General features: G+C 38.8%; 1 protein-coding gene across 3 annotated transcripts in view; it reads left to right on the top strand.

Annotated features, from left to right (window-relative positions):
• The first annotated feature begins 3,149 nt into the window (after nucleotides 1–3,149).
• Nucleotides 3,150–19,024, top strand: part of FBXL4 (F-box and leucine rich repeat protein 4) — a 79,000-nt gene continuing 63,125 nt past the window's right edge. For all 3 annotated transcript variants that reach the window (XM_066254395.1, XM_066254382.1, XM_066254388.1), the window contains exon 1: nucleotides 3,150–3,288. The gene's annotated coding sequence lies outside the window, so the exon portion shown is untranslated. The remainder of the gene's footprint in view (nucleotides 3,289–19,024) is intronic.

The following is a 19,024-nucleotide window of genomic DNA, read 5'->3' as shown; positions in this document are numbered from 1 at the left end:
AACTTAAGATTTCAAAGAAATGTAAATTATTTTAGCTGAGTTATGTAGATAATTCATGGAGTTGCATCTTCTGAGAGGTCTTGACTTAATAGAAAAACTTACTTGTGAACCAATGATAAAAAACCTAAAGGGATGCATTGTGAAGACATTTTTGGCCCTTTCTTCATTGTGCTCAATGACTTCTCTATCTTCTTCTCTGATAGAATATCTTATTGTCATGCATACTCCTCACCCTGAAAGTTTATAATTGGTAGACATTTCATTTTAAAATAAAAATCAATTGAAAATAGTGAAGGGTTATGAGGAGCGTTTCAAGATTAGAAACAAAGAAGAGTTTTGAACCTGTTCTTTCTTGCTTGCCTCCCTGTCTGTGTAGAGAACATTGTAACTTTTGAAGCTAACATAGAATGGATCATAACTAGCTTGCTGAGCTGGTGACTTTATGCACAATTAAGCTTTGTTGGGACTTTCTTTATTTGTAATAGTGCTGTTATGGCGTGGGATGCTATTCAGCTGCAAACAACATTCCATTTAATAACTAGGCATTAGTTCACACATTAAATCAGCACCATCACTCCTCAATAAGTATTGCCCTTTTCCTTTCCTTGGCCTCACTTGACTCTTCTGCCCAGCAAACAAAGCTTGGCAATGGCATGGCTCTTGAGATGAGAAGATTGGAAGGAGGGTAAATAGAGCAATAATGACCAAAACTCTATCTCGTCAAAGAAATGGAACTTTGCCCTGATCTTTTTCTTTCCTTAAGTATAAACTTGCATACTTTCCAAGTAGCACTTAAGTGCCTTTGAAAACAAAACTAAACAAAGACTAAATAAAATAACAGCACCAACTACTACATCTCTTAAACAACATGAAAATGAAAATGTATAGAGGGTCATGCACCAAGAGATACACATAAGAATGTTCATAGCAGCATTATTTGTAATAATCAAAATTGAAAACATCTCAGTGCCCATAAGGAGTAGAATAGATAAATAAATTATGGTATATTTATACAACAGAAACTCAAGAAGCTACCACAATACTCACCAACATGAATAACTCTTGTAAACCTAATGTTGAGAGAAAAAAGCCAGACTCAAGAGTGTGACTTCATCTATGTAAAGGCAAAACTTAGTAAAATTAATCTCTGGTATTAAAAATCAAGACAGCCTGACCAGGCAGGGACACAGTGGATAGAGCATTGGACTGGGACACAGAGGACCCAGGTTTGAAACCCCGAGGTCGCCAGCTTGAATGCAGACTCATCTGGTTTGAGCACAGCTCACCAACTTGAACCCAAGGTCATTGGCTTGAGTAAGGGATCACTTGTTCTGCTATAGCCCTTCATTCAATGCACATATGAAAAAGCAATCAATGAACAACTAAGGTGGTACAACGAAGAACTAATGCTTCTAATCACTCTCCTTTCCTGTCTCTCTGTCCCTATCTGTCTCTCTCTCTCTGTTACAAAAAAAATAAAAAAATCAGGACAATGACTACCTTTGGGGAGGAGTAAAGGGTAGACATTTAGGAGAGTATGTGATGGGGGGCTTCTGAGTGCTAGGATTTATCTTTTTTTTTTAATGTGAGTGGTGAATACATCAAACTCTACACTCAAATTTTGTGTCATTTTCTGAATATATTTTATTCTTCAATGAAAAGTTAATGTTAGAAATGAGAACCTGGGTCTGAGTGCCCTGAAGACATTAACTTAATTCTTACCTACAATCATAAAAGGGTCAGTTATATTTACTTATTAATAAATTCAGTTATTATTTGTAATCCACTTTTGATGTTAGAATAGACTGAAATTTACAGGAAAGTTGCAGTGAGTATACAGAGGGTTCATACCACTCATCCATTTCCCCCTTATTCCTATTATAATAGTACTTTTTTATTACAATAAGAAACCAACATTGGTACATATGTTACTATTAACTAAATTCCACCCTTTATTTCAATTTCACTAGTTTTTCCACTAATGGCCTTTTTGTGTTCCAGGATCCCATTCAAAATACTGTATTACATTTACTGTTCCTGTCTCCTAAATCCTCCTCTGGTCTAATAATTTCTCAGTCCCCTCTCCCCCATTAACTTGATAGTTTGTTCAGGCATTTTTTAAAGGATATCTGGATATTCTGATGTTATCTCAGGTAAGACTGGGTTTAAGGGTTTTGAGAAAGAGTATCACAGGGATGAAATGCCCTTATCATCACACTATATCACGCTGCATGCTATTAACTGTAATACTGTTTACCACTAATGCTGTTAACTGTAATACGGCCAATGCAGCGTTTACCATGTTTCTCCACAATAAAGCTACTTTCCAACTCCTTCATATTCTTTGGAAGCAAGTCACTCAGTGCTGCCTGCATGCACTCAAGGGAAGTTGAGGATTAAGCTTCAGTTCCTTTTTAAAATTTCCCGCTTTTAGTACAATTTATACTGCACATTATATATCAGCTCAGTTCATATATATAATTTATAAGTAAAAATCCTTATTATTTTGCCCTTTTACGAACAGATAGAAAGCATGTGTCGTTCAACATCTCATCATTATTAAATATTTTTCTATCTTAATGAAAACCTTGTAATAAGTTCAATGTGATGCAAACTTTTAAAAAGGTAGTATTATATATACTGAAGAAAAAAAAAAACCACAACTGAGTTAAGGGGGGGCCGTGAGAGCGTCTCCTTTATCAGAGGTAATGATCATGTGCTTCTGAATGCTGGGAGGAAACAGAGCCTGCAGGAAGGATTTGTATCTGGGGCAGAAGTGGTTTTCAAACTTGGTGAATTATGCCTTTAGAAGACAAAACTTTGTTTTACTTTTCCTCTGAGGACCTTACCACCTGCAATCCCTGTGCATCACCTGACCCACCAACTCTGGACGGAAGTAGCCCCAGCGGGACTACACTACGGACTGGAGGGTGGTGCCAGGAAAGGCTATTGCTGCAGCGGACCTGCAAGCGGCACTACCCGCCGGGAGTAACCGGAAAGTTTATAGGGCGTGTCCCGGACCAGGAAGCTTCCGCCTAGGAGAGGGCGGTCCCGACGCGGAAGGCCTCCAGCGGGAGCGGCGCCCCGCCTCCCCTCCGGCCTCGCCCCGCCCCCGGCCCCGCCTCTCGTCGCGGCCTCTACGTCTTCCTTCCGGGTCGCACTGGGCCCGGCTCGCTGCGGTCCGGTCGCGCAGCGGCGCGGGAGTGTGGGGTCTGTCCTCGTGCCCGGGTCTCCCCGCGCTCCCTGATCGCTGGAAGCCCCGGCGCGCGCTCTCCCGGACCCTGCAGGGTACGGCCCTTCCTTTACTTCTCCCTCCTGCAGGTCTTCATGTTCTGCCTTTGGGGCTGGGCCCGGCCGGGCCGGAGCGCCGCGCTCCGCGAGCCTGGGCGCGCTGCAGAGGTCCCCGTCATCGCCCCTCCCCCGCCGCCCACGCCGCGCTTGCGGGGCTTGTTGGGGACCCTGAAAACTGCTTACGGCCTTCGGGCGCTGCTTCCCTCAGCAGTCTGTCCGCCGGGCGCGAGGCGTTGCCTCGGCGTGCGAGCGGGCAGGGTTGTTTACACCGCGGTGTCTGCGGGCCCTGGTGGCCCTGCAGCCCCGCATCAGCCACCTGCACGCCTGTACTTGTTGCTCCTGTGTTGTGCTGCTTTGGTTTTCCTCTGGCGTCCGATGGTTTTTGCCTTGACCAGGCCCATGGAGGAAAGAGCACGAGATAGCCGGCAGCAGTCTTGTTTCTGTTTACGGCTGCCCTTAGAGTGCACTGTGATGATGAACATCTACTTTGCCCACCTGTCAACATGTTAGCAAAGGGAATGGTTTTGCATTTCCTAAGAACTCATCACCACAGTCTCAGGGATGCATTCACTAATTGAAATATACAAGTAATTAGAAAGTCAAGGCAATACAAATCTGTGGTCAGGTAGATCCGTGGGCAGGATACCGTGTCTGGCTTTAAGCCCTGGAGAACTCGCTAAGACTGCAGGTGCGGGTTCTTGCTTGTTCTGGTTGTTCCAGGACACAAGCTGCAGTTTTTGCTCCCTGGTGTGTACGTCTCGGTTTTTAAAGTTAAAATATAGGCACCTTTCCCCCCTTTAAAGCTCACTACACGTTTCTGTTGTTCGTATTACATATATATTGTACCTGTTGGTCAAGTAGAGCAGTGGTCCCCAACCCCTGGGCCGTGGATCGGTACCGGTTCGTGGGCCATTTGGTACCAGTCCACAGAGAAAGAATAAATAACTTACATTATTTTCGTTTCATTTATATTTAAGTCTGAACGATGTTTTATTTTTAAAAAATGACTAGATTCCCTCTGTTAAATCCGTCCAAGACTCACTCTTAACGCTTGTCTCGGTCACGTGATACATTTATCCATCCCACCCTAAAGGCCTGTCGTGAAAATATTTTCTGACATTAAACCAGTCCATGGCCCAAAAAAGGTTGGGGACCACTGGAGTAGAGGAAGATTTTCCTAATACGTTAACGCTCCTATAGACATTAAGTTCTTGGGAGAAAGGGGCAGTACTTACATTTCCAGTGGCAATGTGCATCACCCAATAGTAGGCACTCTTCAATTGTTCATTGAATCAGAATCTTCTTTCAACACCTCTTCTGAGTACAAATTTTTAAAATATTTTTAACTGCTGTGTCAAATTTTGGCTTTTCTGAACCTGTATTTTTATGCTTTTCCATTTTATTGGGGACTTGAAAATCGGGTCAGCTCAAATGTAAGATGGTTAATTTCTTTTTACTAATGCCATGATCCAGTAATGCGATTATAGCCCTCTGTATAATGGCATCTTAAAGTGTTGCTAACTGCTTATCTTTTACTTAGAAATATACTCATTTAATAAAAGCTATGCCTTCTTTCTTTACTATGTTAGTGGCATTACCTCATCCTCTTACATAGTTTATTTTAACTTCATGGTGCTAACTCTGGTATCTTCTTAGACCTTTTGTTGTATCCACCACTGTTTCCTTCTAGCATTTTTTAATGGTCTTATTCTTAGTATTTAAATCTTAACCTACCTCAACAATATTTAGAATAAGAAAGAAAGTAAGGCTCTAACTTTTCCCCCAAAAATTGTTAGCCAGTGACCCCATTATAATTTGTTGAATTCTATTTTCCCCATCTAATAGCAAATACTGTATTTATCTTAGGCCTTAATTCTTGTTTATCCTTGGATCTTGTGAAGTTGTTTAGTGTTCCCTGGCTTCCTTTGCTGATACCATGCCACTCTTAGCACTCTAACTCTATAATGTGTTTTAATGTCTAGGGATTTAAACAATGTGTGGCATATAGTAGACATCATTAAATATTTTTAGGCTGAACACATTTAGTGGGGTAAGTCGATTTCCTTTTTTAACCCTCCATACCTTTGAAGTTTCTTGCCTATCCTTGAAATAATTTTTTAGCTTGCTTCTCTCATGGTCAGTTGAATCATTACTCATTGTTAAATCCTTTCTCTTGGTAATGCAGAACTCTCCAGGTAGAGTTGCTCCTCAGAGTGATACATAGAGAAGCAGCTGGATTCAAATTCTGTGTGGCTTTGATTTGCACTGTGTGTTTTAACTGGTGTTTCTCATCAGCTTTAACTCAGGATGTTCTGTACCTGGTTTCATCAGCTCCAAGGGATAAAAGCTTATAGAGTGATCCCTGGAACAGCTAGCTCCATGTCCATTTGTATTTTACCATCTCAACTGGACATCTTAAATATAATCAATTTCTAAGCATTGCTATAATAGATACTTAGAAACTTTGTAAGATCATAAAATAAATGTATACATTCTTTTTTTTTAAAAAAAAAAGGTCAAATAATATGTACAGAAATAGTCAAGGAGAAAGCAAATATGTTGTGTGCCCACCTATCCAGTAGATTATCACTGTTTTATCATTTATTCTCTCTCCTTACAAACATTAGAAATAAATGTGTATAAGTCTACATTCATTTCATAAATGTTGGCGTGCTGCATATAATGATCTAGAACTTCCAGTTAGTAATAATTGATAACAATTTATGTCAGTGCATATAAAATTATCTTTTAAAACTTTTTGGTATTTTTTTGTAGGAATAACCCCAAATTTTAATATATAACCAATTTCCTGTTGATATTTAGCCAATTCCAAATTTATTTCTATTACAAACAAAACTACAGGGATCATTTTTTGTATGTCTATATTTGCCCATTTGTTTATCTCCTTAGTGTAAATATTTAGGAAAGACTAAGCTATGGGTCAAAGGCTGTGTCTTAAATTTAAAAAGACTATTTCACATTGCTCTTCAAAATGTTGCAAGAGCAAATTTATACAATGTATGAGAATGCTGCTGCTGCCACATTGTTGCCCAAAATTGTCAAGGTGAGATTTTACCCAACTTGCAAGCCTAACAGTGTCATGGTTGGTGGCAGAAGACGTGAGACTCCTGGGTCAGAGACAAAGAATAGCAGTAAAAGTAGCCAGGGAGTCATCAATATTTTGTGCTGTTTCCTTGAACCCTAATTTACACTAAGTGATGTGATGAGGGCCAGATGATTCCAGCACATGCAGTAGATTGCTTTACAGGAGAGGAACCATGAGCTTAGGGAACCTGAATCTTTCATAATACGCTACCTACAAGTAAACCTGCCTAACCTCTGCCCTAGATAGAGACATTATCTTTATTATGCTAGATAGTAAACAAATCTGCCCTTTCCTCCAGAGTGGGACCTTTCTCTTCGAAGATGTTTGCTATGGAAGCACTCTTGAAAAAACAGTCTGGAAAAAGGCTCTCAGTGCCTGAGCTTATAAGACATACTACAGAAATGTGAGAGACCTGTGAAGAATTGTCTCAAAACCGCTGTTGTTAAGATGGCACAATCATATTTTACATTTTTTTAATTTTATGGCTGAGAAATAACTCTTATTACTGCTTTAATTGTATATTTCTTTGCTTATTGATGTATTTGAATATCTGTAAATGTTTATTAGGCATTTATATCCTTTTGTTACTTACCTGTTTAATATTTTTCACTTAGTTTTCTATTGAAGTGTTCCTCCTTTTCTTACTGATTTGTAGTAGCTTTTTTTTTTTCTTTTAGGTGAGAAGAGGGGAGTTAGTGAGGCAAACTCCTCCATGTGTCCCTAGCAGGAGCCACCTAGCAACCCTGTCTGGGGCCCATGCTTGAGTACTCAGCTATTTTTAACATCTGAGGTTGATGCACTCCCACCAACTGAAAACTATCCACAGTGCCCAGGGCCAACGCTTGAACCAATCGAGGCACTGGCTGTGGGAGGGGAAGAGACAGAGAATGGGGAGGAGGGGAAAGAAGCAGATGGTCGCTTCTCCTCTCCCCTGACCAGGAACCTGGGACGTCCATATGCTGGGGTGATACTCTCTCCACTGAGCCACTGGTCAGGGTCTGTAGCTCTTTCCATTTGGCTATTAATGAGTCGGTATATCATTTGCTAGTATTTTTTTTTCTTTTTTTAACAGGCATGCATGAGAAAGAGAGGAGAGAAGAGAGGGACAGACAGGGAGGGAGGGAGGGAGGGAGAGAGATGAAAAGTATCAACCCATCGTTGCAGCACCTTAATTGTTCATTGATTGCTTTCTCATATGTGACTGAGGGGTTCCAGCCGAGCCAGTGACCCCTTGCTTAAGTGAGCGACCATGGGGCCGTGTCTATGATCCCATGTTCAAACCAGTGACCCACACTCAAGCCGGAAACCTCGGGGCTTTGAACCTGGGTTTTCAGCATCCCAGGCCGATGCTCTATCTACTGTGCCGCTGCCTGGTCAGTCCATTTGCTAGAATTTTTTTTTATATAGTTTATTCTTTTAATGCTGTTTCTAGGAGCTTTTGCTATATGGAAATCTTTAATATATATATTGTCAGTTCTGTTATTCTCATCCTTTATGGCCTCTGAATTTCTACCCCAAGGTTATTAAAATATTCTTTCTAAATATTCTCTTACTGGATATTTTGTATTATATATTTAGATTTAAAAATGGTCACTATGATAATAACTTTTCTAAGTATTTAGGCATTTTTTTAAAAAGTATTTTTGATAAGCTGTCCTTTCCCTATTGTTTTGATTTGACACATCTATTATAACATGCTATATTCTTAATTTCTTGTTTTCTCAGAACTGAAAAATTAGTAAGGGAAATATATATGTTTGTCTCCTATAGTGACTTTGAATTTGGTTATTTATCCTTATTGATTACTATATGCATTTGTTTATTCTTAATGAATTTTACTCTTATAAATATAAAAGTTTTTTTGCCCTGTTTAATGATTTTTGCCTTGGAGTCTGCATTGTCTGTATTACTATCGTCATCTCTGTCAGTTTTGTGTATACCAGATAGATCTTTATTGCCCATATGTTGATTTTCAGTCTTTCTACATCATGTTGCTTTACTTTCCGCTCTTACACATCAAACGTCATACAGCTGGACTTTCATTCTCTTTTCAGTCTTAACTCCTCTCAGTTTGAAAATTTGTCTTTATTTTTTTGAATTGTAAAAAATCTATTTTTAAAAGGATAATTATAGATGTATGTGCAATTATAAGAAATGATACAGAAAGATCCTGTATACACTTTATCCAGTTTCCTCCTATGGTAACATCTTGTGTAACTATAGCATATTATACCTAGGAAATTAACATTGATACAATATTCACACCATACTCAGATTTCATTAGTTTTTTTATGCATGTGTGTGCATTTAGTTTCTCTGTAATTTTATGCAATCTTGTGACCACAACCATCACTAAAACACAGAATCATTCTATCACAAGGATCCCTTGTGCAAAAGCGTTTATCTTTTAATACGAATATTTAACTTATTCATATTTACTTTTTTCTCCCCTGCAAGTTTGCAAATTCTCGAACCATATACAACTGACTTTCTGTTATGCTCATACCTCCGTTTAAAAGGAGAAACCTTGACTTCTTGCTGTCCCTGTATTCTTGGTTCTATTGATTTTATTTTCTTTTTACATTACTTATCTTCTGTTTTACTCTTAACTGTTCCTTTCAACTTTATCAGCACTCTATCTGGAGTGATTTAGATTTAATTCTAAGGTCATTGCTTCCTTTTTGTATTGTTTTCCCCTTTTTAAAATTATTTTAATTTCTTTGTTGCCTGAAATACATTTTTGCATAATATTTTTAAAAGAATTTTGGAACCTATGGCCAATTTGCACAAAGAATAGATCACCGGCCCAGCATGCAGATCCCCAGTCAAGGCACACAAGCTACCATCTGCTTCTCTCCCCCTTCCTCTCTCTCCCTCTTCTCTCTCCTTTTGCCTCTCTTGACCAGTAGCTAGATTGGTTCTAGTGTCGCCCTGGGGCACTGAGGATAGCTCCTCGGAGAGTCTGCCTCAGACACTGAGGAAAGCTCAGTTGATTCGAGCATTGGCCCTAGATGAGGGTTGCTGGGTGGATTCTGGTCAGGGCACATGTAGGAGTCTGTCTCTCTATTTCCCTTCTCTCACTTGAAAAAAAGTTATGCAAATTATACCTTTATGTCCAGAAATATTTTTATTTTGTTTTTCTTTGTTTTCTATGTGAATAAGTGTTAGTTTCTTTTCCTTTAGAATTTCTATAGTATTACATGATAGTCTAGCTAGCATTTTCTTGAATTTTTGTCAGCTTCAGTCTCTTCTTGAATTATTTTTTCAATAGATTTTAGGTTTATTGCTTCTGTGTTCCAGGTCATTTACTTTTCTTAAATTTTAATTTTCAATTTATTTGGCATCATGTCTTTAATTTCTAAGGACTTTTAAATTGTTTTTAAATGAGCTTGCTCTTATTTATGTATCCTTTACCCTGTTAATTTATGCTAAAGATAATTGTTATTATTTTAAAACTATTCTATTTTTTTCCATTAACTTTTATTAGAGACCATTTGCTCTAATTGCCCAGCTTGTTTCCACCTGTCTTCAAGATATAATGAATGGGCAGAACATGGCAACTAGTATATACCTTTCACTCACTGTGCGTACTGGTGAAGAACAGACTAATAAGCTAGGACACCCATAAACAAGAACGTCTCCAATTTGACTAGTTTTGGTCCAAAACAAAGGCAGACAACAAAATCAAAAAGTACTATTCCATCGCCCTAAGAATTTCTCTGTGCGCACCCCGTCCCCTTTTTAGTTATTGTTGTCAACCCTGTCTTTTCCCCTGACTACCTGGCAACCACTGATCTGTTTGCCTTCCTATAGCCTTGCCGTTTCCAGAGTATCATATAAATGAAATTGAACAATATGTAGCCTTTGGGTCTGGCTTGTTTCACTTACAAAATACATTTTAAGATTTATACAGTTGCCTGGCTCAAAATGTTCAGACATTATTACTGATAAGTATCTCATTGTATGGTTGTACCAATGTTTATCCATTTGCCTGAAATACATCTTGGATGTTTCCAGATTTGAGTGATTATGAATAAATCTGCTATAAACATTTGTATACAGATTTTTGTTTGAATGTAGGATTTTGATATACTTGGATAAGTATGTAGGAGTGGAATCACTAGATAGTTTGTTAAGTGTGTGGGGTTTGGTGATAGACTGCCATACTTTTCCAGAGTGGCTTTATCATTTTGCATTCACACTGGAAGTATTTGCAGCATCCAGTTTGATACCATCTTAAAATTTTATTAATCTGTAAATAACTGTTCCCAAATATAAGATATTAAATACTGTCTGTCACTTTTGAAACTATACTTGATAATACCTACTCAAAAATGTTTACTAGGACATAAAAAATATGCTATAAAAGAAAAAGAAAAGATAAATTGGGCTCAATAAAAATTGAAAACTCTTTAAAAAATATCAAATAAATGAAAAGGCAAGCACAGACTATAAGGAAATATTTGTAAAACATATCTGATAAAGAGTATTTAAAATATGTAAAGACGCCTGACCAGGCGGTGGCGCAGTGGATAGAGCATTGGACTGGGATGCAGAGGACCCAGGTTCGAGACCCCGAGGTTGCCAGATTGAGCATGGGCTCATTTGGTTTGAGCAAAAAGCCTACCAGCTTGAACCCAAGGTTGCTGGCTCCAGTAAGGGGTTACTCGGTCTCTGAAGGCCCGCGGTCAAGGCACATATGAGAAAGCAATCAATGAACAACTAAGGTGTTGCAACACGCCATGAAAAACTAATGATTGATGCTTCTCATCTCTCTCCGTTCCTGTCTGTCTGTCCCTGTCTATCCCTCTCTCTCTGAAAAAAAAAATATGTAAAGAACTCTTATGACCATAATAATAAGAAAAAAGTGATTGGAAAAATGGACAAAATAGAAATTTGGTTAAAGAAATAAAAGGTAAATAAGTAATGAAAAGAGACTCCACATCATTACTGGTCAATTGATACCTGCAAATGAAAACCACAAGATATCAGCACCCACCCACTGAAATAGCTACAGACCGACCATATTAACTGTCTTGTGAGGTTGTGGAGTATCTAGAACTCTCATATATTGCTGGTAGAAATGTGAAGTGCTACAGCCATTTTAGAAGCATCTTGGCACTAGTAACAACCAAAATGTCTAATAGCAGGTGAATGGATATGTGCATATAATAGATATATGATTCAGCAATAAAAAGGAACAAATGGCAGATACATATAACAGAGATAAGGCTCAAAGGTATACTGAGCAAAATAAACAAGACACCTGTTTCACTAAGACCTAACTCTAGCATAGAGGATGATCTGGTCTATAGTGTCAGGAATGAGATCAATTTTCACTAGGTGCAGAGTGGATGGGTAACTGGAAGAGGACACCAGGGAGCTGGGTGAATAGAAATCTTGGTTCTCATGGTGGTTACATTGGTACGTGCCGTTGTCAAAACTCATTGAACTGTACACTTATACAGGAGTATATTTTTCAGAATCTAAATAAGTTATACCCCAGAGTTAATAGTATTATGCTATTTTAGTTAATTGATTGCTCTTTTAGGTTGAATGGCTAGCAGTGACATTCCTATGATCTTGTGCTTGGACTTTTGTTAGGAAAGCTAACTAAATTCAGTATATTTTTAGTATGTTAAATACTCTTTATTTTAATGTACAGAGATGTATAGCTAGTATTTGGCTAAAGTAAATTTATATTTACTTTATAATTTTAACCGAGATATGTTTTTTTCTTTTCAGTGAGTCCATTAAAATTATCCTAAACAAGACATTCCTAATTTTTAATATTCCAGATTTTAATTAAGTGTAACTTATATATCTGCCAAAAATCAGGGTTATTCTAATTGTATAGTTCTTTCCATTCAGATGGTTTATTTGTACTCATCATTAAACAATGAAGAAAAAGGTAACTAGCTAATGCAGCATAGTAACGTTTCTATCTAAGGTATTTTATATTATTATAACTGTGTAATTAGAAACATGTCCTTCCTTGTCACTTAGTGATAGAGTATCTTGGACAAAAAGAGGGTTTCCAGACCCATTGTATCAGAAACTCACAATTCACATATCTTAGAGCTCTGCTTTTTTTTTAATGACTCTAATTCTTTTTCTTGCTGCTGAAGAATATTAATGTCCCTGCCAGCTCTGAAAATGTCCCTGCAGTATTTTATAAATTTAGATATGCTTGTTAAAGAAAGCCTAAGAAAGAAAGAGTAAAGAGAAATTCTGCAGAATTAATAATTATTAATTATTAGTTTAAATTAATTCTAAATCTTATCTCTTGTTTCTGTCAAGTGCATTCCTAGTTTGACCTCTTAGCCTTTTCTTTCCTTCCTTCCTTCCTTCCTTCCTTCCTTCCTTCCTTCCTTCCTTCCTTCCTTCCTTCCTTCCTTCCTTCCTCTTTCTTAATTTCTTTCTTTCTTTCTTTCTTTCTTTCTTTCTTTCTTTCTTTCTTTCTTTCTTTCTCTCTCTCTTCTCTCTCTCCTTCCTCCCTCCCTCCCTCCCTCCCTCCCTCCCTTTCTTCCTTCCTTTTTTTTTTTTTTTGCACCCATGCACAAACAAGCAAGACAGGAAGGGAGATGAGAAGCATTCACTCATAGTTGCGGCACTTTAGTTGTTCATTGATTGTTTCTCATGTGTTCCTTGACTGGGGCTCAAGCCAGCGACCCCATGCTCAAGCCAGGTGAGCCCGTGCTCAAGCTGGTGACTTTGGGGTTTCAAACCTGCGACCTCTGCATCCCAGATTGACACTCTGTTAACTCTGTTACAGCTGGTCACGCCTTAGCACTTCTCTTTTTTTTTTTCTTCTTTTTCTGAAGTTGGAAACGGGGAGGCAGTCAGACAGACTCCCGCATGCACCTGACTGGGATCCACCTGGCATCCCCACCAGGGGGTGATGCTCTGCCCATCTTGGGACATCGTTCTGCCACAATCAGAGCCATTCTAGCACCTGAGGCAGAGGCCACAGAGCCATCCTAAGCGCCCGGGCAAACTTTGCTCCAATGGAGCCTTGGCTGCATGAGGGGAAGAGAGAGACAGAGAGGAAGGAGAGGGGGAGGGGTGGAGAAGCAGATGGGCGCTTCTCCTATGTGCCCTGGCCGGGAATCAAACCTGGGACTCCTGCACGCCAGGCTGACACTCTACCACTGAACCAACCGGCCAGGGTCGCCTTAGCACTTCTTGATAAGTCCTCGCCATTGTTCATTACCTCAGCAGAAGTCTTGCACCCACTGTGTCCCAGTGCTTTTTGTATTTTCCTGGAAGAGAGAAAGGTATTATTTGCTTCTGGTTTTCAAGCTTTTTCCCAAGGCCTTTCCATTTGCTTCTGTCTTGTGCCCTGCCGCCTTCTGCTTTACTTGCCTGGATTTCCAGGAAGTTTTAAAGATGGATAGGAGGCGGTATTCTCCCTGTTCATCACCTAGTTTGGTTAAGAACTCTATTTATTCTATATTGGGGATTTGTTGTTTAAAATCAATAATAATAATAATAATAATAATAATGTCTTAACTGGAGGGGAATTTGGTTAGAGGAAGAGAGGCCATGAAGTCAATAGTCCACCCCAGAGGTCTCTTTACTGCCAATGTGATAGTTTTTTCAATACAGTACATTGGAATGTAAATAATTATGATAAAGAAAAAGGCTACTTTTCCTGATAACAATATCAACCTGTCTTTTTACCTTTATTCTTATATTATTGCCTTTTTTGTACCATCTTTTCTTTCTTGTTCTTAGGTTATCCCCTCTTTTAAGAATTTCTTTTTCATCCATAGTTTTTCCAGTTCCCAATAATCACCCTATGGTCTTAACACAGATTCAGACTATTAAAAAAATCATTGTATTTGAGAAAATAGCTTTCTTTTACCTCTCTAATCATCTCTTTTATGAATTTTTCTTTAATTTCCATCAGAGTTTCTTTGTGGCCAAGATCAAGTCTTTTATGTATTCAGGGCCTGCTTTTATACTAAGAGAAGTTACTACATTTTTTGGCCGTCTCTTTGAGCAGTAAGATTTCAATATGCATGCTATTCCTTATTGGATGGCTTCAAAGAAGGTCATCTGTTTGATTCTCACCTGTTGCGTTTCATTTTTATTATCCATTTTTCCCTCTTTTTCTCTATATCAAGTATGGAATTTCTTTTGCTTCTTTTTTCGATCAGCCTGTACCTTATCTTGAGGAGTCACTAGTTTAATTTCTGTGTTTGTTTTACTATCTGCTGTCAACTACTCTGCCAGTCTTCAAAAAACAAAACAAATGTTGATTGAGTGTATATTGGCATGTACTAGGACAGTGGTTCTCAACCTTTCTAATGCCGTGACCCTGCAATACAGTTCCTCATGTTGCGGTGACCCCAAGCCAAAAAATAATTTTGGTGGCTACTTCATAACTGTAATTTTGCTACAGTTATGATTCGCAATGTAAATACCTGATATGCATTATGTATTCTCATTGCTACAAATCAAACAATTTAAACATAGTGATTAATCACAAAAACAATATTTAATTACATATTGAGAAATATTTATTACTAATGGACCTCCTTACCTAGTGTATTGGGGCTACCATTCCGTAAATAGCTGCTTAACTAATGGATCTGTTTTTTCCAGATTAGTGGCAAGTTTTCTATATAGAACAGTGTGAACTACATCATAGGATACACTGCAGTTTCTGCACAGCATGGTATCTTTCAGGGCTCTTTCACACTATAAAGCAGTGGTTTCTGCAGTGGAATCCACATCTCATTTATTGATACTTCAATGGGAGACCCGTGGATTCCCCAGAAGAGAGATCCCCTGTACGGCAGAAATGCAGTTCCGACACATTTCTTCCTCTCCTATTCAAGTCAATGGGAGGCCACAGCAGATTCTGCTCAAATATAGAGCATGTTGCTTAATTTTTTCCACGCTAGAACTTTTCCTAGAGCAGAAAATGGGGGTGGCGGATTTCACCTTTGGAATTTTTCTGCTCTAGAAAAAGTTCTAGTGTGGAAAAAATTAAGCAACATGTTCTATATTTGAGCGGAATCTGCTGTGGCCTCCCATTGACTTGAATAGGAGAGGAAGAAATGTGTCGGAAACTCATTTCTCTGCCTCTTATTGAAATCAAAAGAAGGCTGCAGCGGATTGTGTGGTAACCTGAGATTCTCAGGAGCTCTCTTCCACAAAATCCGCCGCACTCCCAATGAAATCAATAGGAGGCGGATTCAATGCCGGAAACCGCTGATTTCAGCAGTTTCCTCATTCAGAATATGGGAAAATAGTGGGAGATATGGGAGATAATTATACATTGGGGAACAGTGTGAACTACATCTTAAAGTGGTGTCTTATAGTATAAGACCGATGTAGTTCACACTGTGTAAATGTATGGTGCTTTGTGTAAGTGTAAGCTGCTTTGTGTACTGTGTAATGATTACACACAAAGCACTTTACACTTACACAGTATTATGTGTATGGTGTGTGTACTGTTTTTACATTATTAACCTTTTTTACACCAGCAGCTGCCTCATAGGCTCTCTTGGCTCTCCGCCTCTCCACCTCCTAGGCTTCTGTCCTCCAGCGCTTGCTGCACCCGCCCACTGATGATGTCAGCAAACACCGGACACACGTAATGCGCTGCTTTGGACAAGCAGCCACGCTGTATGGACTGTGCAGCATTCCCCCACTTCCCCCGCCCCTTAGGCCCGGGTCGGATGATGCAATCACGTCTGCGCATGACCGCAGGCATTCAGTTTGGAACGCAGGATAATGGCTTGCGTTCAAGCTGAATGGCGCTGCTACACACGGTAGCGTGGCTTCTCAGCGGCTAAAGCCATCAGAAATATATATTTTCTGATGGCTTTAGGCGACCCCTGTGTTTTGGTCGTTGGACCCCCGCTGGGGTCGCGACCCACAGGTTGAGAACCGCTGTACTAGGACCTAAGTGTGTAGCTATAATTGACACATTCTCTGAACTTGAGGGATTCATTGTTAGGGTAGAACATTATCTCCACATAGCAAATGACACACCACCTGTAAGAGCAAAGATAAAGCAAGTGATGGATAAGGTCTGAATCTGACCTTAAAGGATGGTTAAGGGGGTGCCAAGCTGAGGAAGAGCAAGGGCATTCCAGGGGAGCCAGCCTGAGTGGAAAAGCACAGGGGCAGTTCTGGTGGGTAGACAGCAGGTGTGGTGGGTATGTGGAAGTAGCAGGGAGAGGCAGAAGACTGGTGCCCAGGTGGGTGGAATGTCCTGGTGTGTCATTTTATCAGAAAAACAGCCTTCCTTTCATGGTACTTCTATACATTTGAGAAGGAAGCAGCAGACGACCCAAGAGGAAACTAAGAAGCAATTATTTGAGAGGTGGAAGGAGATATGAGAGTACACGGTGCCATAGAAACTTGGAAGGGGGGAGCTAGACAGAAGGCTGTATATGAGTGTCAGCTCTGTATCAAATTGAACCATAATTTCACTTTTCTTGATTGATCATTTCCTTCATTCTCCCAGATCTTTATGTCTAGAATCAACCAGAAAAGTCCTTTCCTCAAAATAGTGTCTCTTGAGCAGTTTCAGCAGGATGCAGAAATAGCATTTAAGGGACGGCCTTTCTTCTTGATTTCGTACCACATTATGCACTCTTACCTTGTGATATTGTGCTGCAAAGCTGCCTAAATGGTCTTTTTTTCTTTCACTTCACTGACATGTCTCTGTGGGATATTTTGCAGTATGGTATTATGACTGCCTCTAGCAGATGACACTGCCTTATTGCCTCTCCATTTCATCTTTTTCTGTGCCTTTTCACTTTGAGTTGAGAACCTTTTGAGTTTTAAACTTGTTTTCCAGGTTCCTACATGACACTGTGAACCTAGCCTTTGCGTGGTCCTGGCTCAAGTTCATTCCCATTGTCTCCTTTTGTTTATTTCGTGAGAAGTCCTTTTCCTTCCTCCTTTCTCTGCGGAAGCACAAGCCATATTCTCTGCAGTTCCTGCCATCCTGCTTCTCTCCGCCTCATCGACTCCCGTCTCACTTCCAGTCTCAGTAGTAAACGTTCTCCCTGTCTGTACCTCTTAATTTCTCTTTTTCACTGTTCCTGCTTTCTCTGTAATTGCATTATTTAACTTTGTTAATCATTTTATAATATGAAAGACATGGTTGAAAATAAAGTTGTATTGTAATAAAAATCATGTCCTATAGAGCAGGTTGTTTCCCAGCACTATGAAAGTCTCATGATACAAGTTAAAATGGCTGTTGTTTTGTATTCCTTGATTATACTAGTATAAAAGTTCACTGTGTTGTCAAGAATGTTTCACCTCATAATCATTGCACATAAGTGATTGGAGTAAACAGCTAATAAAATGAAGGTCACCTTGCCCTGATAGGATAGATCAATTGGTTAGAACATACTCCTGACACACTAAGGTTGTGGGTTCAATCCCCAGTCAGGGCACATACAGGAAGAAAGCAATGTTTTTGTCTGTCTCTCTCGCTCCCTTCCTCTCTCTCTTAAAAAAAAAATCAGCAAAAGTTAAATAAAATAAAAATCAACTTTTATTAGTCTATGACTTTGTTAAATTGAAAATAATATTTTATATGTTGCAACAGTCTTTAAAAAAGCATTTTCAATGAACTGGAAAAGAAAATGTCTCCCAAAAGGTATATTTTTATAATCATACTTTGGGAGAAATTCAGTGTACCAGACTAATATTTACCTATTTGTAACAGGTGGGAAAAATAATTTTATTTTTGAATCTTCTCACAAAATAGTTATTGTATTTTTTGCATTGTTTATTGCTCATTAGGATATTCATTGGTTATCACAAATCATCTCTACACTTTGTCAAAAGTCCAGACAGTACACGCATTGGTCGTTGCTGTGAATCCTGAGACTATGGCTCTATTCCCCCTTTTCAGCTTCATTTCTCAGAGAAAAATAGAAGAAACGATCCTTTCTCTTCCATATTTCTCCCCCACCCCTAAAACATGCTGACATGTCATCTTAGTTGATTGGTGAGGAGTTTAGTATCAGTGAAGGATGTTAATAATCTTGGGTTTGCAAATTTTTAAAAATTTCTATGCCTTATTTATTTTCAAAAGCAGAGTTTTAACTTTATTAGATTTTTTTGGCATACTGTTGCTGTTGAAAGAGTAAATATATTTGCCTCATAATTTTTTGTTAGATTTAGCTTTATCTCACAAAATATTAAAGATTATTATTCATAGTTGGAAAAAATAAAGCATCCATTTATATTTCTCTTGTACACTGAAGATACTTGAACATATAATACATATATTTACAGTTTATAACTCACTTTCATATATGTTGCCTTGGTGCAAAATTAAATTTGACTTTGACACAGCCTAAAAATGATATTGTCCATATGACACTTGCTGCTTTTGATATTATCCCATAATCTATTATCCCAAGCTAGCTGGGAAACAGTTACCAAGTTTGTGGTTTGTATGTCTGATAGAATTTAAACTGTTACAATCTGTCTCAATCTTTTATGCCAGGAAGATTAATGTTCAGGTAAATGATATTTTGTAGGTGTTTCTTTGGTTTTCTTAAACTGTTACTTTCTAATAAATGCAGCTTCACAAAAAGAGTGAAAGGAGCTTGGTTGAAGCAATTTATAGATGGAGTGAAAAGT

This window comes from Saccopteryx bilineata, chromosome 1, assembly GCF_036850765.1.
Source record: "Saccopteryx bilineata isolate mSacBil1 chromosome 1, mSacBil1_pri_phased_curated, whole genome shotgun sequence".
Classification (NCBI taxonomy): Eukaryota; Metazoa; Chordata; class Mammalia; order Chiroptera; family Emballonuridae; genus Saccopteryx; species Saccopteryx bilineata.
The sequence above is the reverse complement of the archived record's forward strand: the minus strand, read 5'-3'. Positions and strand labels throughout refer to the sequence as shown.